This window comes from Nelumbo nucifera, chromosome 1 (genome assembly GCF_055504915.1).
Source record: "Nelumbo nucifera cultivar China Antique chromosome 1, China Antique-T2T, whole genome shotgun sequence".
Lineage (NCBI taxonomy): Eukaryota > Viridiplantae > Streptophyta > Magnoliopsida > Proteales > Nelumbonaceae > Nelumbo > Nelumbo nucifera.
Genome location: NC_142649.1, coordinates 186,094,602 through 186,120,244, shown reverse-complemented (window position 1 = coordinate 186,120,244; position 25,643 = coordinate 186,094,602). Strand labels below are relative to the sequence as shown.

The window sequence follows — 25,643 nt, the reverse complement described above, 5'->3', positions numbered from 1 at the left end:
TGTACTGTTGCTACAAATTGCTATAGCAACGATTTTATTTGTGGCTTTAGAATATGGGCTATTGATGAATAAGTAGAAATAGCAATGGTTTTAAGTAAAACCGTCGCTAAAAGTATTGACCATTCTTATATATTGCTACAGTTTTTTACATTAATAGTTGCTATAGTATCATCTTATAGCAATGGTTAGGGTTAAAAACCGATGCTGTAGACTGGTCATCACAAAATATAGCCGCATTTGAAGCTATTGTTGTATGGAGCCTTTAGCAAAAACCGTTGCTAAAAGCTTATTTCTCATTTGAGTTTTGACGAATGCTAATACAAAAGAATTTAATTTCACATGTTCCTATATGATAAAACCTGTACAAAATTATACAAAACATTCATAATAGTCTTTGTTCAATACACACCTTTAATAATTTTTTTTTCATCACCAAAATAAGAAAAGAGAATTAACAAAATTATCCTCATTGCATCTGAATAGTTGATTATATGCACATGCATCATACTCATGTCCTTCGCTTTAGATCATAAACTTCAGTCTGTCATGTTCAACAAAAATGAATACATAAGGATTGATGTTAATAATTAGATATATAAATTAAATAATGTAAGAGTTTTATATGCATTATACATTACCATTGATTTAACCCATGCAATGTGAGATATAAGTTACTCTTTCAGAAAAACCAGAGGTTAATAAAGAAAAAGAACAAGTGCCCAAGTATCAGTTATTGAACAAGCTGCTGAACCAAATGCATTTGGAACAACATGAAGGGAGAATGGCAAGCTAAAGAGGGGCTCTTATAGAATTCTGATAATATATATGATCCTAATAAACAATATCAGAATTTATTGGTTTCCCACCATTCAATATATAAAACATAATTTAAAAAAGTCAAAGTCAATGAATGCTTGTATAATGCAGAATTTGTCTCTGGATGGCTTGCCTTCACAGAATTTGTATAATGCAGTCCTAGTTAGAGTTGTAGAGAATCAGTTAGTTCATTAGCAGTCCTAGGCACCCAGCTGAATCAGCTATTCAACAAGGAACCCAAGAATTGTGCCTCTCTCTCTCAACAATAGTCTGATCTTCCATGGTATCATGCCATGTTTTCTCATCCAAGAGATTATAGTTTGACAGCCACCTTCAACCTTTCCTACTCATCACTTCCAGCCCTTGAATCATCATTTTCAGTTGAGCCCTTAGAGAATTTCCAACATCAGTAGGGCCAGAATAGCTGAGTATAATGTTTCCATTATAATCCCTGACTACATCACCAATACCCGGAGTCTCCTGGACTCCCAAGGTTGCAACCTTCAAAGTTGAGTTTGATATTACCTACTGTTTGTGCATTCTGCATAGGGGTTCCACTCCTAAAAATCACCAATAACTTTCCATCATTTTAACAAGTCATTTAGGGTGACACCTTTAAATTCATCACATACCAATGCCCAATGAGCTTCTCCTATCATAGTGAGCTCAATCAAATCCCCACCCCTCTAGCCTTCTCAAAAATTCTGGCATTCCTTTCACCCAAAGCCCCCATAGAAAAGCATCCCTTACACATTGCCAATTGCCATAATATTTTTTCTTTGTGGTGCATCTCATCTAATTTGTACTAAACAACCCTTCAACATCTGTTTGTACTAAGAACACACACACACACATAGCAGCTTTGAATTAGCTGCCTTGAAGAAGCTACTGAAGTAGGTTTGTCTAGAGAACTTGCTTAAATGGCTGTACGATGACAGAAGTTGGCTCTCCACATTTTTTTAAAAAGCATAGCTTATAAGTTTTCCAAGTGGGCTCAACCTCCCAAAGCCAGAAGACATGGCTTGGAGGCCTTCACAAACAGGTACTCACAGCCTGATCCAGATGCTAAAAATATTAAAGAGGAAAACAAGAATTTATCTGCTTGTGAAGTTAATAATGTGATAGAAGAAAAGGCACAAAACTTGGGACATTGTACTAGTCAATCCTCCACCAGATCATCTTGTTACAGGGCTTACCTGGTCCAATTATTAATCCAAGTTTTAGTTGGGTCCATACAACCAGATCCATACCAATCTACTAAGGAAAATTCATGGTTGACACTTGACAACAATATTGTCAGACTTGCACCAGACAAAATTGTTTTGGCTATTGGGTCATGGGTCAAATGGTCCATCAATTTGCACAAATTAAAAAAAAAATGTCAATTTTAAAAGTTAGAAAGAACGAATGGTTTCAGATTATCTGTTAAGTTGTTTATATCAGAATAAGCTTACAACAATATAAGGTATATGTTTTTTATTAGTAACCAGAGTTTTATCAATTATGGGGCAAGAATGGTACAATTACGACTTGGAAGATGTAGAGAACACTAATGTGGACCCCACTAAGGTGGTCCCCACTATTCGTATGTCAGCAATAAGTTATGATTAGGATTAGTCTTTTATGATAAGATTAGGATTAATCTTTTATGATTTCAGCCTTATCTTATCTTGCCATGTAAACAATTCAGTCCTTTTATAAGTATGATACTATGTATATAAATTTAAGAGTGGGGAAGCTGTTTCAAAACAACCAACTCTCTCTTTTCTCAAAATCTTTCTCTCTCTCTCTCTCTCTCTCTCTCTCTCTCTTCTCCCTCTTCTTTTCTTATTCTTTTTCTTCTTCTCTTTTTACTGTCTGTTCAATCTTGAACGACTACTTGGTATCAAAGCATTCAATCTAGGGTTTCTCATGTGGAGTTAACCCCAAAACCATCGTGGCTATCCATTAGAAACCCTAGGGTGTCCCTAACTTTGCTAAATCCCAGCTGCCGCCCCCCATCTTTCTCCCTATTTCCAGTTGTGTTCACCCTTCTCTACAAAAAGGGTCCCAGGGGCCCTGTAGAAGGGGTTGGTCAATTCACCCGGTTAACAAGGCTAAGGTTTCTTGAGGAGTTCAAGGGTTGTAAAAGGGGAAGACGCCCAGATCTTGTCAGGAGGGGTTCCTGCAAGATGTTCAACCAATCTGCAACTATCGCCACTAGATCTGATCAACCATTATTTTCTTTTCTGTTATTTTTATTTCTGCAATCTTTTAGATTTAATTCTTGTTCATTTCTTTGTTTTGCATATCTGAATTCGTCCAGTTCAAGGCTAAGGTGTCTCGAGGGGTTCGAGGGTTGTAGAAAGGACAGACACCCAGTTCTTGTCAGGAGGGGTTTCTACAAACTGTTAGGCCGATCTGTAGCTACCGCCACCGGATCTGGATTCTGGATCGTTTTTTTTTATTCATTTCTTTTATTTCCTTTGTTGATTCCTATACTTTATTAAATTCTGATTTTTACTTATTGTCTTGTTTAAATTCGAAACATTTAATTTCAACAATAATAGATTATATTTTCTTATTTTCTGCAATTCTCGAATGTATTCTCTTGTCCGGATTTAAGTATATATTAATTTTTCACTTGCTTCCCTGTGGATACGACCCGTTCTCACCCATTTATTACATTAGTAGTTGTTTGAGAAATGGTAAAAATTATAAATGTTTAAACTGGTGTTCCGGAGTGTTTAACAACGCGCTTCCGGACACACCAAGTTTTTGTGAGGAAAGAGAGAAAAATTGAAAAAAAATTGTGAAGCTAAGACTATAAAGATGGCGAAATAAAATTTCACTGAAATTTTTAAAATTTTCCATTAAAAGATATTCCCAAATAGAAAAAGTTAAGGAAACTGATAAAAGAATATTGAATTCTGTAGAAATTGGTAGCAAGTGATAGGAGTAAAAAATTGGTCTTGTTTGAATATTGTTGAAACCGTTTAAAAATTAGAAAATACTCCCAAGTTTTCCCTTGTCAAGATAGGAAGAGAAAGATTGAAAAATTAGATAAAATTCTTCAAATCGTTAAGAGACAGTGGACTACCCTGAACAGTGTTGCAAAAAATAAGAAAAAAAAAAGAGAAAGAGAATAAAAGGTTAATGGACACCCTAGACTTAGTAACCGGGTCTCTTCACCTAAGTGTCGAGATTCGCGTAAAATAGTGAAATGTAACAATAAAAATAAGTTCAGGGGTAGAAATCCGCTGTCAGAAATAATAAGAAGAATACCTGTTTGATTTTAAAATCAAATTCATCTTATCGATACAGTTTGCAAATGGAAGGGTAAATAAGATTTTTAAACCATGTTTCAGTAACATTCAAAATAATACAGTTTTACCCCTAAAGCCCAATACCGATCTATACAGAGTTTGAGAATGTTGGAATCAGGATGCTTGATTAGTTCTGTTAGGGATGACCTTGTAATGGGAAAGATCTATATACTCAGTGTAATTTTAAAGCTGCATTGCTAAGGGACTAACAATATTTAAGTTGGGAGTGTGATAACCTTGCATTTTGATGCCTTAAGGGCATCAACACAAGGGTATTTTCGACCTTAGAATAGTCAAAGTGTACCATTTTCCCAGTTAAAATCAATTATGTGACCTCTGAGGGTCTCTGTGCAAATTATGTAGAAAAGTAATTAGATCCAAGCATGAGATTTTTGTTTCTCAAAGAAAGTATGTTCTTGACCTATTGAAGAAACAGGAAAGTTGGGTGTTAAGCCTGCTGACACACCTATTGAACAAAATCACAAGATTAGTGCAGAGGGTGGAGAGCCCCTTGAAGATAAAGCTATGTTCCAACGGTTAGTTGGAAAACTTCTCTATCTATGTCTCACTCGACTCGACATCAGTTATGCAGTTAGTGTGGTTAGTCAGTATATGCACTCTCCTAGGACTACTCACCTCCTTGCAACTGAGAGGATACTAGCATATTTGAAGAGGTGCCCAGGCAGAGGCATTTTATTCAAGAATAATGATCACATGAAGATAGAAGTTTACACAGGTGCTGATTGGGCTGGGTGTGTTGATGATCGAAGATCTACATTTGGATATTGTGCTTTTATAGGAGGTAATCTTGTCTCTTGGAGGAGTAAGAAACAAAATGTTGTTTATCGTTCCAGTGCTGAAGCTGAATATAGGTCCATAGAAAATGGTGTAGCTGAGATTCTATGGTTGAGATTATTTTTTTAGGAGTTAGGTATTGTTTATAAGAAACCCTTGATGTTGTACTGTGATAATCAGGCTGCCATCAATATAGCCCATAATCTGGTACAACATGACAGAATTAAGCATATTGAAGTGGATCGACATTTTATCAGAGAGAGGGTTACATCTCAAGAAGTATGCCTTCCATACATCACCTCCAACATGTAGCTATCAAACCTTCTCACCAAGGTGGTTTCAAGGAAGAAGTTAGAGGCAGATATATGCATGTTGGGAATGACAAACATCTATTCCCGACTTGAGGGGGAGTGTAGAGAACACTAAGGTGGTCCCCATTGTTCGTATGTCAACAATAAGTTATGATTAGGATTAGTCTTTTATGATAAGATTAGGATTAGTCTTTTATGATTTCAGCCTTATCTTATCTTGCCATATAAGCAATTCAGTCCTTTTTATAAGTATGATACTATGTATATAAATTTAAGAGTGGGGCGGCTGTTTCAAAGCAACCAACTCTCTCTTTTCTCAAAATCTTTCTTGAGCTCTCTCTCTCTCTCTCTCTCTCTTCTCACTCTTTTCTTATTCTTTTCTTATTCTTTTCTTATTCTTTTTCTTCTTCTCTTTTTAGTGTATGTTCAATCTTGAACGACTACTGAAGAAATGTCCAGCACCCCTTGATTAAAAATTTAAAACTTAAGATCTCCAACCTTCATTCTAATATGAGTCTGCAACAGTGGTCCAATGCTTCATTGATCTTCAGCTAGAGAAAGGGGAGGTGTAGTTAACTTTCAGACTTTCTTGAGCTGTAAGAGACTCCAGAATCCCTAGGTTGAAAGAGGTTCAAGAATCTAGATTATGTTATGCAAATTTCAAGATTTCTAAGCTTTTAAGTGTGTTTCCTGTTATTATTAACTCAAGACACCATATCTAAAATGAAGAGAATGGACTCCATGTACTGAAAACCTGTCAGTCAGGGATGATGTTGGAAGGGGAAATCATGTCATGGTTGTACAACATATGTATGATTGAGATTTTACACAATGTCATGTAACATAGAAGTGAAGAAAGCACATTGCTGGCCAAGGAAAGGTCAAATGAATCCAATGGGTTATTGCCATATTATTGAAACTGTTGCAATTAGGGGTCGTTATCCTAACTCATGTTTAGTATGATTGGTTTATCTGAACTTCTTTTAAGTGGACAGAAACATAAAGGGCAGCCCAGATGAGGCTCCCACCAATGTGGGTCTGGGGAGGGACTGATGTATGCAGCTTTACCCCTATACATACAGGGAGGTTGTTTCCAAGATTTGAACCATGGTCACCCTGGTCAAAATGGAGCAACCCTACCATTGTGCCAAGGCCCGCCCTTAAGTGGACAGAAATATGCAGGGGTAAAATAGGAGCCCCTACTTCTTTATTCAATGTTTGCTACTTCTAAGAGCAAGCTGGAAATATGTTCCCAACCAAGCACAGAGAAGTTTGTCTAAACTGTTTGAAGATTTCATCTTGCTTTTTCATTCTTAAATATCAGACCAATTTATATGCAACAGAAAATAGAGAATTAGGAATAAAAGGGGAAACTCAGTAGGCTATAATAATTTAAAACAGAGATTTTTATCAATAAGAAATTAAGAAAATGTAAATCTTATGTATTTGGGACAGCTAGGCACCAAATGTTTTGGGCAAAATTATAAAATTATAAATTTATCCTTGGGATGGAGAAATCTCCCACCTTATTGTAATACTTGAGGTTAGATTTAATAAAATCTCCTCTTATTGATAAAAAAAAAAAAAATCTTGTGTATTTGGGGGCTTGTAATATCTGAACCAGATGTACTAAAATCCTCTCTTTGAATTAATAAAACTTTCTTCTTTACTGATAAAAAAAGGGAGAAGAAAGAAAAGCCTGAAATTAGAGAGATAGAACAGATCAATTATATGCAAATATAGAGAATGAGGAACAAAAGGTGAAATATAGTATGGAGGGAGGGCAGGAGGGAATAATGCCGATAGTAAAAAAGGGAAATAAATCATGGAAGAAATCAAGTTTCTTCAAATTCCTAAACCAATTGGTTGATTTGTAATAGGGTTAATCATTTTTTGGGGGGTCATAATAACAGTTCAAACCAAAACTCCACTAAGCCCATTTATAATTTGTAAGGACAGATAAATATGGTCTTTAACTCTTAAAATAACTTTACAATGCCAATTAACAATCTAAGTCAAAATTAAATGAACAAAAACCAAAAGCAACTCCAAAATGTACAATAAAATAGAAAGGTTGCAGTCTTGTCAATTACCAACACTCCATTAGTAAAATGACATTGGCCCTCTCAAATCTCATTGGATTCCAATATCTTGATCTTATTGGATAGATAACTGAAATACACATATAATATCAAAATCAACTGAAATAATAAGTTTTGACACTCTAAACTTAGACAACGAGAAAGTGATATGATTGCAACTTCTGTTTCTCTATATTTTGTAAACAATCTAACAACTCTTAAAATAGCTATGATTAGACATAATTATTGAACCATAAATTAATAATCTAAAAATAACTTTAAAAAGTGACCCAGATTAGAGAAACAAAAGAAATCTACAAAGCTTCTGTTAGAGAGATTTAGAGAAACTTAGGCAGTATTTAATGATGTTCCAAGGGAATACTCTGGTGTTTCCTGTTCCTGAAACATCAGAAACATTCCTTAGGAGCATTACCAATTGTTGCCTTGATTTCTTTCTTTATGGTATCTTTCCCTTTCTTTTTTGTATGTTTTGCATCAATTTTGTTTTCAATATCCATTCTTTCTGAACTTTGTCTAGTGTGCTTGTGTGCAGCAGAGGAGATTGTGGAACCCTCATTTGGATTCTCTTCTGTGCATACCAATCCTAGATCAAGAAAGTGGATACAGAAATCCTGTGTCTTTTTTTCAGCATTTGTTGCCATCTTCCTTGTATGCTTCATTCTTTAGTGAAATGTCCATTACATTCTAGACTTAATTAGGAAATGTAGAATTAACCCAATTCTGTAAGTTGCAAGTCTGTATTCAATTGGGTAATTTTGATGTCATATTGCCATTTAATTGAAACAAGCAATATAATCATGTATTGAGACTACAGGTGTGCAGACAAGATGGAAACAAGTGGAATATTCTAGCAAAGAATTAGTGATTGTTCAGTCATTGGAGAGAGATTTGGATTATTTTGTTACATGGTGCAACAAACCAAATGCTGAACCAAACCAACTTGGACACCTTGAGAATTGAGATCAATTTGATTTGTCTCTGAATTGTAAATTACAGATACAACAGTAAAGTCTGATTCCTCAAAAGTATAAAACTGAAACGTGCATTGAAAGAATCTTGCTTTATTACAACCAAGTGTTGTTACACCTTTACCATCCAGACATATTATGTTACTGCTGCAAACAAGTAGCTAGAAAATGACCCAACATGAAATATAACTTGGGAAAGAAAACAAGGAATGAATAAATTCTATTTCTCAGCAATCAAGTTGCTGAATTAAATAGAAAGGAATCTATATATATTACTATCATGGAGATATTTATTGATTATGAAAAGTAAATCTAAAAACTAATGCCACTTACAGCTTAAACTTATAACAAGGGTGATGAATGAATTGTAAAAAATTAAGAACCCATGGCACTCCAATATCAATAAATCTTATAAACATTAAAATTAACCCACATGGATTAGCATATTCTTCATGACCATATAAAGCATATTAACATTAGAATTAGAAAGAAAAACAAAAAATGCACGCATCTATGTGGTGGATTTATTTAATCCTCTAAAACTCCTCACCATGCTGGTTAGCATATCCATAGCACTCCAATATCATATAAAGCATGTCCATAGCACATTCCATGGCATTCCAATATTAGAAAAGATAGCCAAAAGAATAAACAAATTAAATAATGAAGTTGTTACTTACATCCTTTTCTAAAGCAACCTAGATGCCACAAAGCCCACACAAAATGCCTTATGGATATAATCAATCCTATAAATTCACAATAATCAATATAAGTAAATAATCTTAAGGATAGGATAAAAAATTTTAGTATCAGAAATGAAATCATTTAAAGGAACCTAGGAGTAGATATAATCATCTATTCTTCACCATGTTCAGGTATAATCATCTACCGTTGCTCTTTTTTTTTTTCGGATTCCATTGACACAATAGGCTTAAGGCTTAACATTTGATAGTGTTCTATCATCAACATTTTTTGATGTCTATTTACATTCAAATTTCTGGGATCTGAATCATATGTACATCTCAAAGGAACCTAGGAGTAGATATTGTTCGCCCCCTGACTCGTGCCTTTCACACTTATTCTCAATTCGAACTGCCCCTCGCCCCCCCCCCCTCTCTCTCTCTCCATCTCTCTTTGCTTCTCATCCCCAACACTATCAAACACCTCCCTACACTTCTTAGATTAGATCACTAGATTGCTCTGCATCTGCTAGGTCTTCTCTCTCCTCTCTCTCTCTCTCTCTCTCTCTCTAGATCTCTCTTGCACAAATTTCCTAGAAATTCCCTCACTGCCCTCACCTATTTAACCATTAGTCGCAGGCCCACCTACCCTTGTCATCCAATAAATTTGTAATACTTTTATCTACTGGGCTTCTCATGCTAAGGTACAAAAACCTTAGAATGATACAATACCTTTCATGAGTTGTCATATACACAGGGCTTTGTTTGGAATCTTCCTTCTTCTCCACTCATTCTTCAAACTTCATTCACTTTGAAGTATGAAGGTTCATGTCCCATATGTCCATCATGCCATGCCCATCATGTCCTTGTTCTTTGTCCAGTAGGGAGCCTACTTGCTTGACCATATATTGCATTGAGATCATTATGGTAGAATGATTCAGTACATTATTTGGTGTACTCCGTGCCCATTTCTACAAGCTAGTCATTATTTTCACTTCATATATTGTTATTATGTAGAGTTTGGGATAGGGCTAGCACTAGGGAAATTTAAATTCTTTCTGGGTCCACAATTTTCATCACATTCTATATAAACATTGTTTTTTTTTCCTCACTTATACCCATTTCAATCAATTGCAGCTGCTTACACCACACATTTGGAATATTATGGTAAAGGGTGGAAAGAAAACAAATTCGTATGCTTAGCATTGCTCAACCATTTCCCATGAGGAGTCGTTTAAATTTCTGGTTCTGGTAATTCACCTTTAGTCTGAATTTTGATTGAAGATTCAATTTCAGCTTTCTTACTCAGACTTGCCCTGCACGTTAATGTTAAAATTGTAATTTAAGGTGGTTGTGGAGAGTTAAGGAATTGATTTCCATTAATCTTACTCAGACTCTAGGAAATGGACCTTGTAGGGAGGTTATAGTCAATATTGATGATACTGTAGTTGGGGCTGTTCGGCCTTCTACTATGATATACACTAGAGGGATCAATCCTCTGCTATGGAGATCCATTTCTGGAATTGGTAAGCATTTTAATTATTTTAGCCCATTGGGGTGTTGTGTAGGGTGCATAACTATTACTCTTGTCTGCCTCATGAGCAAGGTCCCACCAAGGAGAATTATTTCAGAGAGAGAGAGGTGGGGGGAGGGGTGGAGTCAGAACATTAACAAGGGTGATGAATGATTTAGACCTAGGTGGATCTGGTGGTTGACAGTGGAGATCCATTTCTGGAATTGGTAAGCATTTTAATTATTTTAGCCCATTGGGGTGTTGTGTAGGGTGCATAACTATTACTCTTGTCTGCCTCATGAGCAAGGTCCCACCAAGGAGAATTATTTCAGAGAGAGAGAGGTGGGGGGAGGGGTGGAGTCAGAACATTAACAAGGGTGATGAATGATTTAGACCTAGGTGGATCTGGTGGTTGACAGTTGCAGATAACGAATGGTGGGAATAGGGGGTTCGAATTTCTATACCCAAACCCGGCCAACCTGTTGGAACTTGGAATCCATATCTTTTTGTTTCCACCACTTCATCAGGTTTGGATTGCCAAGTTGTGGGCCTACTGTACCATTAAATGAATAAACAATCCATTGGGGTTTGCAAATATTGCCCTACCATTGGAAAAACCACATTCATTATCAGAATTCCTTCAAGTTCTCTAGTAATTTGGCTTCAACTTCCTTCCAATCAAAAAATAAGGTTGAGATTTACATGTGAGAGAGAGAATTAGCAGGCTTAGCATCAAAACAAACATGGGCATGGCTATATATGAGGATATCTATTATTATAATGAGGTGAGACCCCACAAGCCCAATAAACAATAGAGTAGGTTCTGATCATTTACTTACAAATTAACCCTATAATGTGTAGGTCAGAACACAGAACTGGGTGTGTTTTCTTATCAGGTCAGGACTCAGGAAACTCAACCTGATCTGATGACAGCAGTAGAAGTAGTGAAGAGTAAGTACTATGTTAATTTTCCAGGCAACAGTTGCCGTCAGTTGTTTTACACCCTTACATATGTACAATTCCCCAACTGAACCTGTAGTTTTTTGTTGCATCCAATGATGTTTTCTGCTGCAAAAGTTCAGTAGTTTGACTCATATAATCAGCCACTTGTACAACTTTCTGCAGACCATCAGAAGTTCAATTTCATGAAATATTTTGTTGCATCTTCAACTTCTCCCAACTCAAGATAACATTTTGCAGCTCTGAATTGAACCTTGAGATATTCAAGCTCTATTGCAATCGCTGCCATACAGTCCACAAGTGCCTCTCTCATCCTTCCAAGAGGCATCCTTGTTGCAGCACAATTGCTATAACACAGCATCATAGCATCAAGGCATGCCATGGACTTCTCATTTGGAGAAACACAAGAGACATCCATATAATCGTAGTCTATATAAGCTATAACTGAAGGAACTCTAATGCATAATTTAGAACATTGAGCACAAGCTTAGATAATAACACACCTTTGGGACCAGGCTGCAATCTTGTCCTCTATACCAGTAACAATGGGATCCTAAACAAAAAATGATAATAATAACAATGAATTTGTAATGCATGTTAAGAAAATGAAAATTTAGTTATGAAGAAAGAAAAGGCATTACCAAGGTACCATAATTCTACAAACTAGTAGATGAGAGCAATAAAATTTTCAGAAAACATGAAATCAGTAAATAGTTTATTAAAATATATAAGAGAAAAGGGCAAAATATTCAAAAATCTTAAATTCCATCACTTCACCTAATGCATATCAACAACTTCCACCATTGCAGTAAGCCAACTATGGAGACAACTATAAGCACAGAACAAGTGCAGTGCCAACTGCCAAATGCAAGTTAATAAGATTTTATCAGAAACCAAATCTAAAAACTGGCATCCAAGTAGAATTTAGCCAACTTCCAAAAATGGAAGGGTGAAGAGGTGGTAAAAGTATCAGTAAAATTTTCCTAAACATGGGTTTGCTTCAGAAAAAAATAAAAAAAATTCTCGTCAATCTAATATTCCAACTTATGAAACTTCACAAATAAGAAGTGCTGCCTAGAACTACTAGTCCTGCATATAGTTCCGTGGGGAGGCAGAGAGGAAAGAGGTAAGAGTTGGGAGAGAAGACGAAACAACAGTAAAGGGTTTTTGGAAAGAAGAGGGCGTTCTGTCTTGAGATTTGGGAACGTTCAACCTTTAATTTTGGACTTTTTAATTAAAAAATTCAAATAAATGAAGATAACGGTTTTATGTAGACCCCTATTCACTCTAGGCAGGGAAGAATTCCTGCCGACAGTGGACAGCTAAATTTTCCTCATTATTTAGAAACCACCAGAGGAAGTAGCCACGAAGGGGGAACCAACCAAACAGCCTCAGAACTCATCTTTCCTTTTGCAACCAGCATATGAGTTGTAGAGAGATAGAAATACGGGCAACAGAGAACAACTTGAAATTTACACCTGATAGATCATATAAATCATGAAACAACAGATCAAAAGATTTCTGGTTTACAGTATTAAAAACATTGACTGAATCACAGAAGATACTAAGTTCTTGAATTCCTAGGCTTAAGGTAGCAAAGCAACGTACACTCTAAAATAGCCACAACTTCAGCGTATTCAGCAGACAGAAGCGACTTCACAGGATCCGCAATTTGCAAACAAAAAAAAGGCAATTTGCATTAGATGGGATGTCTACAATGCTTTTCTGCACGGTGATCTCCATGAGGAGGTCTATATGAAACCTTCTCCAGGTTTTTCGGTCTCCGGGACTGCAAAGGTATGCAATTTCCGGAAATCTTTGTATGGTCTGTGGCAAGTCCCTTTGGGTTTGAACAATCCTATTCCAATTATTCCTTATTTATATATCGCAAGAATGGGCTTGTCTTGCACGTCCTGGTTTATGTTGATGACTTAATTGTTGGTGGGAATAACCCAGAGTTCATACACAAATTTAAACAATATATGAATCGGTGTTTTCACATGAAGGACTTGGGTGTTCTTAAATATGTTTTGGGCATCGAAGTAACTCGCAGATCATTGGGGACATTTATTTGCCAAAGAAAATATGCACTTGATATTATTACAGAATCTGGTTTATTGGGGTCCAAACCTGCTCCATTTCCTATTACTCAGAATCATAAACTTGCCCTTGCTGACGGAGCACTCCTAGATGACCCTGAACGATATCAACGTCTTGTGGGCTGTTTGATTTATTTAACCATTACACGATCGGAGCTCAGTTATTGCATCCATGTCCTGGCTCAATTTATGCAGTGTCCTCGTGTTGATCATTGGGATGCGGCATTACGTGTGGTTCGTTATCTAAAAGGACGTCCTGATCAAAGAATATTTTTGCATTTTGATAGTGATCTGCAATTATATGCCTATTGTGATTCCGACTGGGTGAATTGCCCTTTAACTCGTCGCTCTCTTACTGGGTACTTTGTCATATTAGGACATTCTCCCATCTCCTGGAAGACTAAGAAACAACATACTGTCTCCCGGTCCTCTGCCGAGGCTGAATACCAGTCAATGGCTACTACCAGTTGTGAGTTGAAGTGGCTGAAAGGTCTGTTGTCGTCTTTGGGTATATCTCATCCTCAACCTATACGCTTGTTTTGTGACAATTAAGCTACTCTGCACATTGTTGCGAATCCTGTCTTCCATGAGCAAACCAAACATATTGAAGTTGATTGTCATTTCATTCGCAATGAGCTCCAAGCCGACACCATTGCACCTTCCTTTGTACGTACCGGTGAACAAGTTGCCGACATTTTCACAAAGGCTCTTGGACAAAAACAGTTTGATTTTTTCCTTCCCAAGCTGGGCATTCGCAATCCTCATGCACTACCTTGAGGGGGAGTATTGGACAAAGATAGACTCGCGAGAATCCCGAATAAACTCACGAGAGTCCCAGATAGGAAGTCTTTTTGTTTTGCTTTTCTTTTTGGATTAGGAATACCTTTGTTTTTATAAAGTTTTGGGGAACAAGGAACTCCATCGTTTGTAATATAAATATCATAAGGTATCAATGAAAAAGGCATGACCTTTGCTTCCGAAATTCTTCGGTCAACGACGACGATGCTAGTGTCTCCGCCAAGGTAGCAGAGAAATTTGTCGTGAGGGCGAGGAACAATGTGACCACCGTAGCTGCACATTAGGCGCAGTTTGTAATGGACCAAATCCGGTCCAGTTGACACACATAGCTCCAATTATTGGTGTGCCTCCAATCTTAACAACACTATTCATCAAGTTCTTGTCAGATAAGCTCTGTATCTGAGTCCACGTTTCTAATTCTCATGGGAAGTTTTGTTCTTTTTCTTTTACTGAGAAGACTGATTGGTTTATCACTTCATTTTAAACATCTTTATGTAGTTTTTCCCTTGTGTGGTTCTTGAGTCGTTGTTATAGGGCTTAGGAACTTCAACTTTGTTTGTTTTATGCAATCCTTGGATGCCATACAGTGAAAGTGAATGGCATCGTTGTAGCCTTGTGCATTCAACCGATGCTTACTGGTCATGGTCTAGAAACTGTAAAAAGAGACAAGAAGCACATCTTTTCATTTTAAAGCAACCCTAATTGAATCCAGCACTAGAGATGCTTACCGGTCATGCCTGAACCAATGAGTAGCCTGATAAACTTAATCCCAAAGGTAGAAGACAATGAATAATGTCTTCTTTAAAAAGGGTAATTTTGATACTTTTAATAAATAAATGACAGTCAATTAATGATAGTGATAAGGACCCACTTAACACTTTTTGAAAATTTAATTACTGTAGTATACATTTGAAAGTTTGAATACTGATTTAATACTATCACTAAAAGTTTAGGATATTAAAGTGTAATTTTCCCAATCTGTATTTGGGAACAGATGACAAGTTTGGAGCGGCAACTACTGGCTTACCAGTCGTTGTATATGACCATGAAATGAAAGAGCTGCAACAACTCATAGCAGAATAGCACCATAAATCTACTACAGGAGTACAACCCAAAACCCAAGAAGACCAGACACCCAAATTATGACTCTCTCTCTCTCTCGTCTACTTCATTCCGAACTTCTTGAGAACCAAAACGAAGTCGTAGAGACGTAGACCTTGTGCTGGTCAGTGAGAGATTTGGACACGCTCTCCTTCTCCATGCACTCATGCAGCGCTTGGCCCAAGCGACAAACTTTGGGCAGTGAGCTTCAATGCTGAAATCCCCACATCTCCATCTCATATGCATAGAACCAGCTGTAGAAGGGGACAAGGGTCACGTCCACGAAGCCCAAAGCGTCACCTCCGAGCTAAGGCTTGTCTCCGAGCTCCCCCTCCAAGAGCTTCAAGCACTCTATCTCTATGGGCTTTTTCTTTGTTGCCTCTTGGTCCCCTTCCACAATCGTAAATCTTCTTGTCTATGGCCCAGAACCTGGCTTGGGCGCGCTTGTATGGATCGGTGGGCATTTATCTTTCCAGACTTCATCAATGTACTGAATAATAATGATCGATTTGCAGATGGGCTTTCCATTGTGAATCAAAACAGGGATCTTCTTGTAAACAGGGTACATCTACAGCAGCAGAGGACTCTTGTTTGGGAGGTCCTCATCCCTGTATTCATATTTGACCCCCTTCTCAGCCAAAGCTGAGGATAAGCTCCGCAAAGAAGAGTTCATTGAACCAGCGAGGGAACCAAAACTCACACATGTAAATCTTCTTATAGATGGCCATGATGTTCTGATCATGGAAGGGAAGATAACCAGCCATCAAAACAAACAAGACAGATATCCAAGGTATTAGTATTTTTGGGTCAATTCGGTTTTAAGAGAAAAAAAATAGAAAAAATTTAGTGGGGTATTATAATAATTTAATGACTTTCGTTATGTGACTTAATAATCGAAAGGGTCTTTGTCTAACGGCCAAAATTCAGGGGGCCTTCATTGCAAAAAAATGTATAGAGAGATTTTGTCATTGACCCCATAATACGGGGGTTTTATGATTAGTTACCCCTTTTTTAGTTTGGGACCATTTCTATCGTATAAGCTTTTTCAATGTCACATCAGCATACTATTGCAACATATGCTAATGTTAGGATCCAATGCCGCTTTCTTGAAAAATGGCGCCACATCAGTGCCATGTAATTCATTGTTTCATACCATATGAAAAAATACACATTTTTTACACTAGTGCTAATAATAATACATAGATATGGCATTAAAAAAAAGCCTATGTGGCAAACCAGCAATGGTCCCAAACAAAAAAAAAATGTTTTATGAAAAAACAACATAGCAATGCAGTACCATTTACTTAAAAAAAAAAACAGTTCTTAGTAAATGGTATTGGTTCCAAACATGGCCTAAGAAGTTTTCCCGCACCACACCTTTACGGATTTCTAAGGTGCAGTCTGAGCAACCATTTTTTGGAAAAAAATGTTTAACTAAACATCAGGCGTTGTTTGAAAAAATGGATTTCAGATGTGATACCATTTATCAAGAAAACGACATTGATTTCAAACACCGACTTATGTTGTGTTTGATACCATTGCCACTTTTATTTGCAACATTTCAGGTTGATCAATACAAGTTTTATGAGAACATATTTACTTCTACCACGAATGGTTTGATTTATGAATACAACATTCTCGAAAGATAAAATTTGGTGTTGCTACTATAAATGCCAATACCCAATCCAATGACTATACTTTTTAGTGGAAATGGTTATTTGGTGTGATGTGATAATACAATTTCTCAAAAATTTGTATTGTCCAATTTAAAACGTTGCAAGTAGAAGTGGTAATGGTACAAAAACTACCTTAATTTTTTGTGTGTTGTTTTCTCTTTTTCGTTTTTTTGTTTTGTTTTGTTTTTTTTTTTTTTGGCTTGTTGCATTGTGTTATATTGGTGGCAAGGTTCAAAATATTGTTATGTATCAGGGCCTACAGGGGGTGTATCAGGTCAGGCCATGGTTCAAAGGGTAGTCGGGATTTAAACCGATCCCTCTGAACTGGTTTTGAAAAAAATAAATAAAACACCAAAAGAGCAACAATACAAATCGATATTTAGAACCTTAGTCAGTGGTTTGGTTGTCTTTCTTCTTTCTCTTCATTCATTCACATTTTCTTTCAAACAAATAAAAAAGAGAGAAATGAGAAAAAACTGTGATTGCCATAGGTAAAATTTGTTATTTGATCAAAACTTTGCCATACAAAGTTCATTTACATTAAGACATTTCCATCTAAAGAGAAGACTAAGCCATGGTAGAAATGGCAACCAGGTGGGTTCGAGGCGGAGATCATATTTCTCATCCCCAACCCCGATTCTGAAATTAACCTCCATCCCCATCTTCGACCCCCGATGAGAAAAAAATTTGTCCTCCATCCCCGACCCCTGACGGGGATGGGCTCCTCGTAGGGACCCGAATCCCCGAAGTGTTTTTAGATAATAATATTTTTTTTGAAAAATAAATTTACATAAAATAAATAAAAATTTTAAATTATAAATAATGTTTTAAATATGTTTTAATGGGCGGGGTGGAGACCTCAATCCTAATCTTTAACCTCAACCCTGACTAGGGATTCCGATTAATCCCTATCCCTAACCCCACCCCGACAAAACAATCCCCATCCCCGACCTGATGGGGTCAGGGTCTCTAGGAAATCGAGTCCCTGTTGGGGATGGGGAAAATTGCCACGCCTAAGCCAGAGAAAACCCCTATCACCCTATTTATTTATAATTGGGATGAAAATTCTCAGTTTCTCACACAATCAATCAAAAAAGAAATATCTCTTGGAAGTTGGAAGTTTAGAAGAAATTAAACTCAACAGGGACTCCCAAGAAATAACACATTTGCTTTTTATAGATGATTGGATCATATTACTAAAGCCTGGGTTCAAACAAGTCAAACACTTGCTTCAGGTTAAAAAACCGACTACAACAAGGTCAAACATCTTATTTAATAATAACGTTTATAGACAAATAGAAAATTCATCTCATGACACCTGAGTTTGGAAGGAGTACAAATGCAAATATATAGAGTGCAAAACTTTATAATTTATATTATATTCTACGTATTTATGCTGTACATATTTGCATTTGTACTCTTTCCAAACTGAGCCTAAGTGTCAATACAAATTTTGAAATAGACAGATATTTGAGTGCAAAGCTTTGTCTAAGGAAAAACTTTACTCAGCAACACAGATATCTCATTGAGAGAATCAAATCAAAAGCAAAGTCATGGATAGCAAGATTGTTCTCTTAAGCTGGCCGCACAATTCTAATTTAATCAATCACCCAAGCCATTCCTACATATATCATGTCCACTACCATATTGTCAAAAATTCTTATCAACAAAATTGACAAGATAGGGATTTCATGGCCAAAACTTTGTGAGACAAAAGCTAAAGAAAGAATAGACTTAAAAAAAAATAAAGTCAATGTATGGATAAGGCCATGCAATTGGGAAGCAAAGTAAGGAGCATTCTTACCAATCCAGACACTCTCCTAGCAAAGAACATCAAAAAGAATTGTTGGGAACCCTAATTTTAATGCGTTGTAATTGTTGGAAACTATAACTCTAGTATTGCTCTCGATCGCATAAGTTGGGAGTTTTTTCCCTCCTTTGGGAAAATTATTGGCAAGGACACTACCAAAATTTTCTTTCAATTAGTGTGTGGAATAAAATCTTTGCAAAGATATTCCTTTAATTGAAACTTGTTCTTGTTAAGTCCTCTTTATATTCAACCTCTGCCCAATTACTTTTGAGATGGTAAACCCAATAGCTATTGATTGTTATTAATTATATGGATGATAACACACAAGATCATTCCAACTTCTAGTTTTATTAAGAACCCACTCCAGCAGAAAATCAAAAAGTTTTTTACTTATACGACTAAAACTAGTTGAGAGAGAGATCAATATACTTCTCATTCCCGAAAGCTTAAAGCTTCAAAACCTTTTAAGTGAAGTTCACCTGCTTGCTTGAGCTCGATTGTTTCTAAGATTGTCCAGCTCTCCTCTCCAGTCCCCTCCGGTCATTAGATACGCCTTTGAGAAAGATAAAACATTCTATACATAGAATAAATTGAAGATGGTTGAACTAGTTTTGCTGATCCTTATACCAGAAATGAGATTGAAAAGTCAAGACTTTTATGCTTTGCAGATACAGGCCTCGTTAGAAAACAAAAACGAGTAAAGTGAAAAATGAATTCCTTGTCGATCTTAACTCTCAACCCCCTAAAGGGTATAATAGAATTTCATGAAAAGGCTACCATTTATCAGGATTTGGCATGGTGTTTCTCGGACACATTGAATGGTTTAACCCCTCTATCTTCCCCAGATTTCTTAAAGTACCTCCTATGGTTTAGGAAATTGATTAATTATATCCCTATTGTTTACATATTGTCTTAAATATCATGATATGTAAAAGACTATTTTACCTTCCACTTTTTAAATTTTCAAGAGTATATCCATCTTTGTCTACTGTGTCGACATTCCTAGTGCCCAATTACCCACTCTAAGAGATCGAGAACCCTTGCCTTGACTGAAACTCAAGCTTCTTGCACTGATCCAAATATCCATGAACGGTTTCACAGTTCCACCGATTTGAAGCTTGATAAAAGCCACTCGCTTGAAGCAATCTGAAGCCATTGAGTACTGATTGAGAATGTGAAAGTTTTTCCCTAATTTGCAAAGAAGTGTCTTGGAATGGGTTGGTTCTATTTCCAGTGCCCGGTCGCAACCCTCTAACGCGTCGGAAATATACCCCATTTCCCTCTCTCCTCCTCTACTCCTCGTTGAACTCCCCCTCTTCCCTCTCCTTCTCGTTCTCTTCCCTAGTGCCATAAGGGAACCGTCGGAACCACCGAGGCCAGATGCATGGGCGAGGTAAAGGGCAGGAGCGGCCAGTTCTTCCTCATCTAGAATTCCATGGTAGGTGAGGTAGCATTCTTTTTGGGATAAAAAGAAGCTTGGATCCATGAAACGACAGAAACCGCTTTCATTGGCAATTGCATTGGTGAAGAATTTGGAGAAGCTGAGCCTATCTAGGTGTAAATCAATTTCGGACTCAAATCAGAGTTTCAAGTTGTTCAATGTATCCTTAGTGACGAATTGGGAAGCCCCCAAGATCTTGCCTTTCATTGATATCTTATGATATATATATATATATATACAAATTCGATCGGAGTTCTTGCTCCTCAAACAAACTTTCTAAAATCCAATTCCTAATCCAAAAAGAAATATAAAGCTTTTAAAACTTCTAAATCCTAACTGTACAAGGAATATACAAATCTAGGATGAGGATGAGCCTTCAAATCCAGGATGAGCATTATCTTCGTCCAATACTCCCCCTCAAGGTGGTGCATGAGGATTGCGAATGCCCAGTTTGGGAAGAAAAAAATCAAACTGTTTTTATCCAAGAGCCTTTGTGAAAATGTCGGCAACTTGTTCATCGGTACGGAGATAGAAAGGCACAATGGTGCCGGCTTGGAGCTCATTGCGAATGAAATGACAATCGACTTCAATATGTTTGGTTCACTCATGGAAGACATGGTTTGCAGCAATGTGCAAAGCGGCTTGATTGTCACAAAACAAGTGTATAGGTTGAGGATGAGATATACCCAAAGACGACAGCAGACCTATTAGCCACTTCAACTCACAACTGGCAGTAGCCATGACCGGTATTCAGCCTCGGCAGAGGAACGGGATACAATATGTTGTTTCTTAGTCTTTCAGAAGATGGGGGAATGTTCGAACATGACAAAATACCCAGTAAGAGAGCGACGAGTTAGAGGACAACTCGCCCAGTCGGAATCATAATAAGCATGCAATTGCAGATCACTATCAGAGCGCACAAATATTCCTTGACCAGGATGTCCTATCAGATAACGAACCACACGTAATGCCGCATCCCAATGATTAACACGAGAACACTGCATAAATTGAGCCAGGACATGGATGCAATAATTGAGCTCCGGCTGTGTAATGGTTAAATAAATCAAACGACCCACAAGACGTCGATATCGTTCAGGGTCATCCAGGAGTGCTCCGTCAACAAGGGCAAGTTTATGATTCTGAGTAATAGGAAAGTGAGCAAGTTTGGATCCCAATAAGCTAGATTCTGTAATAATATCAAGTGCATATTTTCTTTGGCAAAGAAATATCCTCGATGATCCGCGAGTCACTTCGATGCCCAAAAAATATTTAAGAACACCCAAGTCCTTCATGCGAAAACATAGTTCATATACTGTTTAAATTTGCGTATGAACTCTGGGTTATTCCCACCAATGATTAAGTCATCAACATAAACCAGGACGTGCAAGACAACCCCATTCTTGCGATATGTAAATAAGGAATAATCGAAATAGGACTGTTCAAACCCAAAAGTTTTCAAGGCAGCACCTAACTTAGAGAACCAGTTCCAGGGGGCTTGCCGCAGACCATACAAAGATTTCTAAAGTTTGCATACCTTTATAGTCTTGGAGGCCGAGAAACTTGGAGGAGGTTTCATATAGACCTCCTCATGGAGATCACCGTGCAGAAAAGCATTATGAGCATCCATCTGATGCAATTCCCAATGTTGGGCCGCAACAACTGCTTAGAAGGTTTGAACTGTGACCATTTTAGCCATAGGGGCAAAGGTCTCGTTCTAATCAAGACCTTCAACTTGAGTGTTGCCCAGGACTACCAACCGTGTTTTAAATTTTTCAATGGATCCATCAGAGTTGTACTTGATTTTGTAGACCAATTTACATCCGATTGCCTTTTTTCCAGGTGGGAGGTCTTCCAAGGTCCATGACCCATTGTCTTCCAAAGCCTGTATCTCTTGTCGCATAGCCTTGCGCCACCGAGCATTAGTCATTGCCTTAGAGAAACTAGTAGGTTTTTGGCTTGTAGTAACAACTGCCAAGAAATGTCTGTGTTTCACAGAAAAATTATCATACGTCATATAATGAGTTATGGGATAAGGAGTACTTGAGGACTGAGATGATGCAGGAGAAACAACGGAGGGGTCTAAGCGACGAGTTGAGTGTGTGACAAAGTCCTGTAAATAGCTGGGGGTCCGCTTTTCTCGATGTCTGCGGCCTAATACCTCCGTAGTGGGCTGAGGAGCAACTGGAGTTTCATTATCTTTGTAACCTGTATGGCTCCTTGTCTCATCAAGAGGATCTGCCTCCTCATCATTACCCGTGTTCGGATGTCCTTCTTCATCGATCATGTCGCTCCCCCTGACTTCTATATGAGGTGACTCAGATACCATGTCAGGAGGAGTGGCCCAAGGCAACCCAATATTTTCTTTGGCTACGGGAGGACTGGTTACAGAGGGTTGATGTTCTGGAGTGCCAAAGGGAAACTCAGCCTCACTAAATACCACGTCTCGTGAGATGAAGTAATCACCAGACTCAAGGTCGTACAATTTCCACCCCTTTTTCCCAAAAGGGTACCCAATAAAGACACATTTCCTACTCCTAGCGGCAAACTTGTCATGGTCCCGAGTATGCGAGAAACATAAGCAACCAAAAACTCTGAGATGTTTATAAGAACGACTTTGTCCAAATAGCATCTCGTAAGGTGTTTTACCACCAAGAAGGGTCGAAGGTGTCCGGTTAATCAAGTATCTTGCAGTCAAAACACACTCACCCCAGAAATTAATCGGAAGATGTGCTTGAAACCTGAGCGCTCTGGCCACATTCAAAATATGACGATGCTTTCTCTCCACACGACCATTTTGTTGTGGTGTCCCAACACAGAAAGTTTGAAATAAAATTCCTTGCTCGTCAAAATATGACATCAAGGATTTAAACTCTGATCCATTATCATTTCTTATCACCTTAACCTTCTTATTAAATTGTCGTTCAATCATGACACAAATTTTTGAGTGTTCTACCAACTTCACTTTTTTCAGCCAACAAATAAATCCAAACCGCTGGAGAGTAATCATCAATAATTGTCAGAAAATATACCGAACCACAAGATGCAGGTACTCTATAAGCACCCCATAAGTCACAATGAATTAATGCAAAACAATCAGTCACCTTATAGATGCTTTGAATAAAAACATCTCTAGTTTGTTTTACCTTCAAACAAACATCACAGGTTTTGTTCTTACTATTACTGATATTAAGAAGTAAACTAACCGTTTGATAAGAAGGGTGTCCCAATCTCCGATGCCACAAATCGCATGACCCAATTCCATCTGTCTTGTAAGCTCGAACTGGCACCACACCCTTGAAGACATAAACCCCATCAAGCTGTTCACCTGCACCAATCAGAGTCCTCAAGATGCGGTCCTGTATTACACACAACTTATTAGTAAATGTCACAATATAATCTGTCACGAAGTAACCGACCTACTGACAATAAATTACAATTGAGTTTTGGGACATATAATACGTGCAACAATTTAAAATTATTTCCAAGATCAACGGTGCCTTCTTTCACGGCCTCGGTGTGCGCACCATTGGGTAACCTAACAGGACAAGGTGCAACATCATAGGTGTCGACGATCACATTTAAATTCCCTGTCATGTGATGTGACGCCCCAGAGTCAACAATCCATTCAGTGGAGTAATTCTTACTAGAGAGTTTTTCATTAGTCCTGGTTTTGTAAGCATTAAGCATGCTTACAAGAGTCCGCCATTGCTCGTCATTAAGCCCGTTCAGTCTGGTCCTGTCTTCGTCAGTCACGACTGCATTAGCAGCCACCTCACACCCTACCGATGACTGAGCAGCATGAACTTTTGCCGAATCTTGGTCATGTCCGCCAGAGGGTCCACCCCCTTTTCCTCAACCTGCTCCATGCCCGGTCGACGTACCGCGGGGTCTGTTTCCCCACCATTCAGGGTATCTAATTAACTGGAAACAATTCTTTGCTTCATGGCCAAATCGACCACAATTGTTACACACAATTGTTTTGTCTTTTGAAGCAGCTTTACTGTCTCGCGATGTCTGCGAGGTTTGTGCTACAAAACCAACCGCATCTGCCCGTTCATCGTAGTTATCTCCTTTCAAGACCACCAGAATGATAATAATTTCAGGATTATCTGATGGATGCAAAACCCCTTTTCCATTTGACATTTCTATCTCTTCTCGACGCCGAAGTTTCACCGGACAGACAAAATTCTGTCGAGAAACCATTAAGGATGATGGAGAATTCCATAGTGGTTTCGTTTCCAGTCGTGTTCTTCGACGGGGAGCGCAATATAGATCTCGACAATATCAACGTTCACCCGTCTATGGAGTTCAAGAAATTCCAATCGTTCATGAGTCAGAAAATTGGAATCTCGCCTCATCAGATCTCTGTCTCGCTTATCCGATGGAAACCGTCAAAGTCACCACCTGGGAATCGCCGCAAAATTCCAATCACCGAGAAGGTAGATTTCTCTGCAATTCTTGGAGAGAAAGATTGCTTCTTTTACGTCACGCTGATGAAGCGATCGAGGAGGGAGAGAAGAGGCAAGCCCCGTCGGACCCTTGAAGAGGAAAATTATTTGTCTCCGCATCCGATCGATTCCGCGCAAGAGAAAGCACCGCCTCCAAAAAAGATTCTCCTTCGGCGCGACGCCGGCCTGGTATCGCCATTCTACGATCAAGTTACGCCGCCAGAGTATCTGTACAGCGAACGAGGAATACTGAGATTGGGGCTCGTGGATTACAAGAACCAGACGTCGACGAAGCGGAAGGACCGAGAAACGAAGGTTAAAGTCCGTTCATGTTCGAGCTCGTCGTGGCCAAGCAACTAACAACCACAATTTAGCAGAAAGAGCGAGGAAAGAGAAGATAAATGCTTGGATGAAGCTCCTCCAGGAACTGGGACTCAGAATCGTTGATAATAGACTGTGGTTGGAACAAGATCTGCAATTGATAACCGTCGGTCGCGCAATGAATAGTAACGCAGGCTCTGATACCATGAAAAATTTCGGAAGCCCCCAAGATCCTACCTTTCATTGATATATATATATATATACAAATTCGATCGGAGTTCTTGCTCCTCAAACAAACTTTCTAAAAACCAACTCCTAATCCAAAAGGAAATATAGAGCTTCTAAAAGTTCTAAATCCTAACTGTACAGTGAATATACAAATCGGGGATGAGGATGAGCCTTCAAATCCCGGATGAGCCTTATCTTCATCCAATAAATTCAATCTTATTATGTGGAAGCCTATAAATATGATATTGAGATGGGGAGAAGACAAAGAAAC

At 38.0% G+C, this 25,643-nt stretch overlaps 1 long non-coding RNA gene and 1 pseudogene across 4 annotated transcripts; both read right to left on the bottom strand.

The window, feature by feature from the left end:
* Nucleotides 1–328: 328 nt before the first annotated feature.
* LOC104596095 (uncharacterized) lies at nt 329–13,733 on the bottom strand. 4 transcript variants are annotated; one of them, XR_734984.3, is made up of 6 exons: nt 13,059–13,517; nt 12,833–12,928; nt 12,228–12,308; nt 11,954–12,003; nt 8,978–9,043; nt 329–541 (listed from the first exon to the last, which is right to left on the bottom strand). It is a non-coding gene; the product is annotated as an uncharacterized LOC104596095 (long non-coding RNA). The 4 variants fall into 4 exon arrangements; XR_016080782.1 differs by lacking the exon at nt 12,833–12,928 and adding an exon at nt 7,321–7,399 and having other exon boundaries at nt 13,059–13,506; XR_016080783.1 differs by having other exon boundaries at nt 12,228–12,928; nt 13,059–13,733.
* Nucleotides 13,734–15,510: 1,777 nt separating this feature from the next.
* LOC148804251 (putative glutathione S-transferase parC pseudogene) lies at nt 15,511–16,401 on the bottom strand (annotated as a pseudogene).
* Between the last annotated feature and the right edge of the window lie 9,242 nt (nt 16,402–25,643).